This window comes from Eretmochelys imbricata, chromosome 3 (genome assembly GCF_965152235.1).
Source record: "Eretmochelys imbricata isolate rEreImb1 chromosome 3, rEreImb1.hap1, whole genome shotgun sequence".
Classification (NCBI taxonomy): Eukaryota; Metazoa; Chordata; order Testudines; family Cheloniidae; genus Eretmochelys; species Eretmochelys imbricata.
The window spans coordinates 92,572,991-92,582,057 of NC_135574.1; the positions used below are offsets into that span (position 1 = coordinate 92,572,991).

The 9,067-nt window shown below is 40.3% G+C and overlaps 1 pseudogene; it reads right to left on the bottom strand.

Moving 5' to 3' along the window:
- Positions 1-7,967: 7,967 nt before the first annotated feature.
- On the bottom strand, positions 7,968-8,355 carry LOC144262087 (small ribosomal subunit protein eS19 pseudogene; annotated as a pseudogene).
- Between the last annotated feature and the right edge of the window lie 712 nt (positions 8,356-9,067).

A 9,067-nucleotide genomic window follows, 5' to 3' on the forward strand; every position in this document is an offset into this window, starting at 1 on the left:
AAGATAATTTTTCTCCTATTTAGCTTTTTCTCTGGTGACACTGATTTTCAGATTCTGAAATCAAATTCAGTTTCATTGTTGCTCAACTCCGCAGAAGAATCATAAATAGCAAAAGCACTGCATTATCAGATTTCTAATTTCCACATGCAGCAACTTCATATTCCTTTAACAGCACAAAATGAATATCATTACAATCCCACAGGGAGCACTGCCAGCTGGTGCTTGGGTTTTCTTAGCCACTACATCGCTTCTTTCTGTCTTTCTTTCTTTGTTGGCCAGACCATTGAATTTATTTTTCCAGTGAAGTAATGGGATTTTTGTTGTTGTTGTTGGCTGTCGAGTAACCTTCACTATCTGAACTGCTAGCTCTGGCACAACCATCAGCCATTTTAATGGGTTAAGTCCAAATTTTGAGATCAGTAAGAGGAGTTGTTGAATTATCATTACCATAAAGCTGGGCAAATGCAACTCTACAAAAAATAAAATCCATAAATAGTTGCTTAAATGGAAAAAAAAAGTCTTGCTTTGGCTCTTATCAGTGCCCTTTTGTGTTTGCTTTCTTCAAATGTTTATGTGATTGAGTTCTATTCACATGAATTCTTGAATCTTCCCATTGGATGTGGTGTATTTTGTAGAAAAGGGAGGAAAACATAACACTGCAGGGAGATAATCTTCTCCACAGCGCTCAACAGACCCTTCACCCAGAGGCAATTAAATGACCAAGAGAAAGATCTGCCTTCATCCTTTACAGGTAGGACCACCAATGCACATGGAACTTGTGTGAAAGGAACAAATGAAAAATAAATGTAAACTTTGCATCCAGCCGAACAATCTTTAATAGTATAATATTTAAAAGAACATTACCTTGTGCAAGGCCTGCATGGTTCAGAAAGGAAAAGTTTTCTAAAAAGTCTTCATTCAGTTCTTCTGCCGTTTGCACTCAAGAGATGCAAAGCCTAGTAGTGTCTTCATACCCTCTTCCATAACTGCTGAGCCTTAACTAGTTGTGTCTACATTTGAGTGGTGAACTGTTGATTATATATTAATGGAGTTCTGGGTGAATTGTTGGTTGGTAAGAATAAGCAAGTGTCCTGATCTGAGAAATACTGTTCAGGTTAAAAGTTGACCTGAAAAGAACCCAGAATTAATCTAGTAAGGTAGTTCTCCCTGGACTCAATACAAAGCGGTCATCCCATTGAATTCTATTACGTGTTGGCTAACCTAGTTTATTAGAGTTCAGCTTTAAAATCTAACTGGTACTCTGACAAATTCATAAATTGTCGCCCTTTCAGGCTTACACTGATCAGGTCAATAACATCATAGTAGCTGAGTGACACAGCAGGGCAGAACAGATAGTCCTACATGTGTGTGATCATAATAAGGCTTTCAAACCCTTAGTCTTTCCCCTCAAGGGGAAGGAAGAAAAAAAACCTATAAAGAAATCATGGCAACATTAACTGATCACTTGTTTTTGTTGTATTCTGTCCACCTTTCTTTGTCTCTGTCATCCCTTGAGGCAGGAATTTTCAAAGGAGACTGAGTTAGGTGATCAGTGCCCATTGAAGTTCAGTGGGAGTTGGTCTGCTAAGTCCCTTATGTCCCTTGGAAAACACCAGCATCTCTGGGCACTGACCTTGTCTCCTTGTTCATCTCTAAAGCACCTAGCACACATTTCACCCTAAATAAATAATAATAGGGCTAGTGGAACAAATTATTTTCTTTATCACTTGAAAAAGTAGTGGTAGCCCAACTGGACAAATGTCATTTGCTACCAGTAGCAATGAGGGCTGTCAAAGGATTAAAAAATAATCGTGATTAATCTCAAGATTAAAAAAAATAATTGTGATTAATCACCGTTTTAATCGCACTGTTAAACAATGGTTTATGTATGGTACTCACTTTATATTATTTTTTATTACAAATATTTGCACTGTAACAGATAAACAAAAGAAATAGTATTTTTCAGTTCACCTCATACAAGTACTGTAGTGCAGACTCTTTATCATGAAAGTGCAGCTTACAAATATAGAATTTGTGTTTTACATAACTGCACTCAAAAATAAGACCATGTAAAATTTGAGAGCCTACAAGTCCACTCAGTTAGACTTCTTGTTCAGCCCATCACTAAGATGTTTACATTTACATTTGTTTACATTTATATTTGATTATATTTGTAATAAAAATAATAATGTAAAGTGAGCCCTATATAATTCGTATTCTGTGTTGGAATTAAAATCAATAGAGCTGAAAATGTAGAAAAACATTCAAAATATTTCTAATAAATTTAAATTGATATTCTTTTATTATTTAACATGCAATTAAAATTGAGATTAATCATGGTTAATTTGTTTTGAGTTAATTGCTTGAGTTAACTGTGATTAATTGACAGCCCTAGTAGCAACCTGACACAACAGAGAAATAACTGGTGGGAAATATACAATTCTGGGACCCAACCATGTGTCTAGCGTACCTTTGAGGAGGCTGAGAAGAGGACCTATTGATAGGCAGAACAACAGGAGGCACAGCAGGAACAAGAACAGTCACAAAACTCCACTTTCCTTTCCTCCCCCTCCACAAATGACACATTTGCAGTGATGTGAGGAGAGGAAAGTGATCAGGAACAGTCAGCATGGATTCACCAAGGGCAAGTCATGCCTGACTAACCTAATTGCCTTCTATGATGAGATAACTGGCTCTCTGGATGAGGGGAAAGCAGTAGAAGTGTTATTCCTTGACTTTAGCAAAGCTTTTGACACAGTCTCCCACAGTATTCTTGCCACCAAGTTAAAGAAGTACGGGCTGGATGAACAGACTACAAGGTGGATAGAAAACTGGCTAGATCGTCGAGCCCAATGGGTAGTGATCAATGGCTCCATGTCTAGTTGGCAGCCGGTATCAAGCGGAGTGCCCCAAGGGTCGGTCCTGGGTCCGGTTTTGTTCAATATCTTCATTAATGATCTGGAGGATGGTGTGGATTGCATCCTCAGAAAGTTTGCAGATGACACTAAACTGGGAGGAGTGGTAGATATGCTGGAGGGTGGGGATAGGATACAGAGGGACCTAGACAAATTGGAGGATTGGGCCAAAAGAAATCTGATGAGGTTCAGCAAGGACAGGTTCAGAGTCCTGCACTTAGGATGGAAGAATCTCATGCACTGCTACAGACTAGGGACCGAGTGGCTAGGCAGCAGTTCTGCAGAAAAGAACCTAGGGGTGACAGTGGACAAGAAGCTGGATATGAGTCAACCGTGTGCCCTTGTTGCCAAGAAGGCTAACGGCATTTTTGGCTGTGTAAGTAGGGGCATTGCCAGCAGATCGAGGGACGTGATCGTTCCCCTCGATTCGACACTGGTGAGGCCTCATCTGGAGTACTATGTCCAGTTTTGGGCCCCACACTACAGGAAGGATGTGGAAAAATTGGAAAGAGTGAGTGGAGGACAACAAAAATGATTAGGGGGCTGGTGCACATAGAATATCAGGGTTGGAAGGGATCTCAGGAGGTCATCTAGTCCAACCCCCTGCTGAAAGCAGGACCAATCCCCAATTTTTGCCCTAGATCCCTAAATGGCCTTCTCAAGGATCGAACTCACAAACCTGGGTTTAGCAGGCCAATGCTCAAACCACTGAGCTATTTCTCCTGCCCCCTCCCACCCATGACTCATGAGGAGGGGCTAAGGGAACTGGGATAATTTAGTCTGCAGAAGAGAAGAATGAGAGGGGATTTGATAGCTGCTTTCAACTACCTGAAGGGTGGTTCCAAAGATAATGGATCTAGACTGTTCTCAGTGGTACCAGATGATAGAACAAGGAGTAATTGTCTCAAGTTGCAGTGGGGGAGGTTTAGGTTGAATGTTAGGAAATACTTTTTCACTAGGAGGGTGTTGAAACACTGGAATTTGTTACCTAGGGAGGTGGTGGAATCTCCTTCCTGAGAGGTTTTTAAGGTCAGGCTTGACAAAGCCCTGGCTGGGATGATTTAGTTGGGGATTGGTCCTGCTTTGAACATGGGATTGGACTAGATGACCTCCTGAGGCCCCTTCCAACCCTGATATTCTATGATTCTATGTCACCATTCCAGCAATCTTTAGATATTTTTTCAGTTAAATAATTTGAGAGAAGCAGCTGGAAAAGGAACAGAAATGTTATTTTGTCTTGTGGTTTCAATTTAAAAAACAATATCTTCCCTGCCCCTTTTTACAGAATCCTTGAATTTTTCAAAAGCTGTCTGCCACCTCTCCTTTTAGGCCCCGCTGAGTTACCTAGAAGCCAGTTTGTATGTGCTAGGAAACTCCTGTGACAGCAGTTCCCAGGTCATTTCAATCCATGAAGTGGGACTTGTCCTCTTGATCTGAGGAAATAACTTGTGTTTGTTTTCTCGAGTCTAAACAGCATATGACCCTGTAAAAAACAAACCAAAAAAACAAAACAGAGTTCACAACCCACCTTAAAGCCCATAAGGACAAGTTAGGCAAAACACACTTGTCCATTACTTCATTGAATTAGTTTTTTCCTGTGTGTATATAGATATTTATTTTACATATTTTAAAAGCTTCTAACACATACATTTAATGAAACTTCTCTAATCACTAAAAGATATTGGAGACACATTTATCCCTGGCTTTACATCAGTGATGGGATTGATTCATCATACTCTGGGCATTCTGCTAGAGATGAGCACTGCTTTGTCATGTTGAAAGCACAAGGGTTTTGTTGCATTCCCCAAAAGATGCCCAGTTAGCTACTATCCAGCGCAGTACACTGCCTGTCATATCACACTGCTTAATTTTAAGGCCCATTGATTTTGACAGGGTGTCTTTTAAGCAGAAGCCACCAAAGTGGGCACTAGTGTGCTGTTTTTCAGCAAAAGAGGGTTTAACTACAGTGTTACAATCACTATCCAAGTCCCAAGGTGAAAACTGCAATTGTTTAGAATTTGTACACAGGGTAATTCAGAATAAATTTCCAGATTTTGTGAACTATGAAATCCTTTTTGCAACTAGATACTCGTGCTGTAAAAGCGCTTGTTTTCCATTTACAGTTAAGGTGGAAAACATGGAATGGCTGTTTAGTTGGCCTCCAAGACAGAAAATGGATGTAACTGGAGAGGACGCCGATCTGTTGAGAAACATTTAGATCAGGAAAGAACCTGTCAAGCTATTGGGAGATGGGGCAGGGGTGGGGGTGGGCTCATAAACCTAGAGTTCACAGACTTCATGCCAAAAGGAATACTCAGATACACACATGCAAATATACTGTAACTAATCCCACTGCAGGGTGTCGCTGAGTGCTGTGGTACACCAGTTGCTTCTAGTAGCATGCTCTGTACCACAAACTCAGAGCCAAGCACTGTAGGCACTCCAAGGACTATGTTCGTCAGGCTCTTGCCCTCGGTGGCATCCCATAAACACTCATACACTTAAAGTAGCAGAGAATTCCTTTACCCACATTTATGGAAGCAAATACCTGAGGCAAGATTGGTTTAATGGTTCCCACCAACGATTATCCAGTAGGTCCCGATTCAGCCCCTAGCAGTCCAGTATAGGGGTCGTAACACAAGAGCAATGTTAGGTCCATTACGCCATTCTTCTGCTTTGCAGGTCATTGTCCTGTATTCCCCTGACAGCAACAGGGCATGTATCTTTCCAGCTCTATCTTCTTGTTCTGCCTCACAGGTTGCTTGCTGCCCAGCATTCCCTCAACAACCAGGTCTCAGGCTGGTGCTGTGACAAGAGAATTTTGCCTCAGTTGCCCGGAATGCCTTATCAAACTCTGAATGGGAAAATCTGCAGAGAAACCTTGGAAGGGGGTTAAATTAGCCAAAATTATAAAATTGTTTAATTGAATATAAAATATGTGGTGATAGTATCAGGGACCTTTTGACATGCTCAGAACAGTAATTAGTTTTAAGAATAAAGCTTTCATTAAATAAAAATCAATAATAGTTTAAATTAGAAAATACAGTAAACGTGGCTATAGGTTTATGTTATGTAGTAGAAAATCCCACAGAGATATATGGTGGCTATAGAAACCAATGGGACTTTAGATAGGGTTCATCCAAAGGTCAGCCAAGAAACTCCCATAGGAATACATTGGAACCTATAGGATAAAATGGAAGGAAATGCTATTGTAGAATGACTCAGAAAAATCCCATAGGGATACATTGAAGCCCATAGAAGTGAATGGGGCTTCTGTCACATGACTGGTGATGATGTCATAGCTCAGCTGCAAGGTGATTGGCTGTCATAAATTATGTAATGAGCTCAGCTACAAGCTGATTGGTTGAATTATGATAATACATTATGTAATGAGCTGCAGAATTGTATATAAAGGCAGCAGCTGACAGGCTAAAACCTTGTAGGGGACAGGGACCAGCAAGAAAACAGAACGCTGCAAGACATCTGGAAGAAAGAAGGCACCTGCGGAACAGCATCATCATCAAAAGGAACGCAGCAAATGAGAGGCTGCCCAGAAGAGAGCTGTTATAACCACAGCAGCCCTCCCAGGGTTGGCTTGGCAACATCCGCTTCTGGCAGCAGGCCAGCGGGAGGCCTATGCTGCAGCCCAGTAGCAGCAACCAGCGGGCTTCCGTATCTGCTACCTGAGGAGGGCAACATTCAGCAGCTTTTACCTCAGAAGCCAGCAATTCAACCGGTTTCAAACCCATGCTCCCTAAGTGCCACACCCGAGCTTCTGACAGACCAGAAGGACCGGTTTAGATGATTCAGAAGGATTACTAAGAAGCCTCCGTAAGTCAAAATCTTTTTCTATTTAACATCCGAGAGTGTTTGGGTTTCAAGTGTAAATAAAGCTGGATGCCTGAGTTCGGTGTGAAATCTTCCCCTACCCACCTGAGAATTGCCTGATCAGCTCTTGTTAGATGCTTAGTTTTAAGTATTTAGTTTTACGTCTTTAGTATTGAATGTTAATTAATATACTGTTATATGTATGGTTTCAGAGTAGCAGCCGTGTTAGTCTGTATTCGCAAAAAGAAAAGGAGGACTTGTGGCACCTTAGAGACTGACCAATTTATTTGAGCATAAGCTTTCGTGAGCTACAGTTCACATCTGATGAAGTGAGCTGTAGCTCACGAAAGCTTATGCTCAAATAAATTTGTTAGTCTCTAAGGTGCCACAAGTCTTCCTTTTCTTTTTGTTATATGTATGTAATTGATACATTGTTATAAAGCATAGAGTGTTAAGTGAATACTTATATTGTTATATGTGGTAGTTACTTACATCGTAATTATAGTACTGTGTTTTTATTTATCTTGCTGCTTCCTTTACATTGTATCTGTAACCTTTACTGTTTTATTTTATTATTTTTATTTTTACCTCTATCTCTCCTCTTTTATTGTAATCGTTCACGTCTAAATAAATGTTGTGTTTGTTTTTGAAGAATTTCCTTCAGGGGGAAAGTTAGCTGGCCTTGGTTTCCTTTTCTGGAAAATCCATAGGGTGGGCCACAACCTTTAATACCGGAACACGTAAATTGAAAATAAATGGTTTTAAATTAAAAAGGCAGGTGGGTTCAAATCTTCCAGTAACTGTATCTCTAGCCTGCTACTCTTTCCCACACACAGCCTGGTCTCCCCTGACCTCTTGGTATACTTTCATCTTGTACACTGAAGATTATAGAGCCCTCCCCTGCCTCGATGTTGAACTCAGGGGAACATCTTGCCAAGTAATAAGCAAGCAGCATTCACAATATTCCCTGTGATACTGCTAAAGGCAATTCTGTCCACAACACAGAGGACATGGAAATTACAGTAATAATTTTATATACAGCCACATATAGCCCAGAATCTTTAGCGTAATTAAGGACTAAGCCTTTCAAAATTGAAAAACAGTAGATGCTGTTTCAGTATTTCACTTAAAGGAGCTCTAGATTGAGTAACTAGAACATGTTACTAGATACGCTTAACCGTTAAAAAAAGGATTAGTGTTTTTTTTTATTATCTGACATTCATTTTAATGTTTCTTCTTTGCAGCTGCCAACTGGCAAGCAATTCTGTCCAGATCTCTCTGTCCCTGAGGGGAGAGTGTGTGACTGCCATCCTGATCCTCCTCCACCATTTTGAGCCCCTCGGAGCCCTGGCTGAAGTGGCTAGGCATCACACCATTGCCTTTGTAGATCTTGGTAATGGACTCTCTGCTGGCACCACCACAGAGGTACAGGTGGCGGGCTGTGTAAGCCACTCTGGTATAGAACCTGTTCTCATCATAAGAGGCCAGCTCTTTGCGTTTGGTTAGTTTGACCATCTCCACCCACTTGAATACCTTCAGTTTCTTTGACTTCCTGAGGAATGAACTGGATGAACTCCTGCTGGTTAATGTCTTTCACCGTGGCACCAGGCATCTTGCTCCTGCCTCCACATTGATGGGTCACTTGCTAAGATGTGAAATTCTCATCTTTTTTGTTTACATTATATGCCTTTGGGCTATAAATTCAGATTGGAAATACAGTAGATCAAGATCTTACTGAGAAGGAATAATTGAATTAGTGAATAAACAAAAGGATATAAAGGTGTAAATTAACATTTAAGAAACAGCTTTTAATTATCAATGTATCTAAATAATTAATAAATATCTTATGTAATTAGACCCCTTTAGCTTGAGGAAGATTCATTTCTAAGTCAAACTCACCACTGAGTATTGAAAAGAGTTCCAACAATGCTCTTTTTTAAAAAGAAGTGTGATTAATAAGAAATATGTCTCTAATCATTAACAAGGATTTAAAAAGATATTTGTTTTATACTGAAGAAAAAGATACCTTCAGTTATTTTGAGAAGCCAACATAAAGCAGTTCTCAGGGTTTCCAGGCTTCCTGGAAGGTCAAGGAGCATATTTCATTTCAGAAACACCAAGATATTCCCACTGCCTTTCTTTATTTATATTTTTTTAGTAGGATCATAAATTAAGATGTTACTGTGCAACTGCAAATCAGACAATAAGAACATAAGAACAGTCCTACTGGGTCAGACCAAAGGTCCATCTAGCTCAGTATCCTGTCTTTTCTGACAGTGGCCAGTGCCAGGTGCCCCAGAGGGAATGAACAGAACAGGTAATCA